Source organism: Frankliniella occidentalis, unplaced genomic scaffold (genome assembly GCF_000697945.3).
Source record: "Frankliniella occidentalis isolate FOCC.00 unplaced genomic scaffold, Focc_3.1 Scaffold440, whole genome shotgun sequence".
NCBI classification, from domain to species: domain Eukaryota; kingdom Metazoa; phylum Arthropoda; class Insecta; order Thysanoptera; family Thripidae; genus Frankliniella; species Frankliniella occidentalis.
Window position 1 is genome coordinate 1 of NW_026267559.1, and position 320 is coordinate 320.

Consider the following 320-nt stretch of genomic DNA (forward strand, 5'->3'; position numbering starts at 1 on the left):
CACTTAAAATGGCAGCCTTTGTGTTTTTAGCGAAAATTGATGGGTCCAGATTTTGACGGAAAAGTAATCGAATCGACAGGGGTGAACCAGGGGACCACAAAACTACTTCTGGTTCCGGCAGAAACCACCCCTGTCCGGAGAAACATAAGTTTTAGGGGTGGTCTTTTGAATCTGGCGCGCGAGCCCGGCCAAGAAAACCAGGCATAACTCACTTAAAATGGCCCGGCGGTGTCAAATTTCGACGGAGAGATTGAAAGAGGATGCTGTCGGACTAATCCCAACCATTTCCAGCGATTTTTATTTTTTTCATTTTTGGCCAA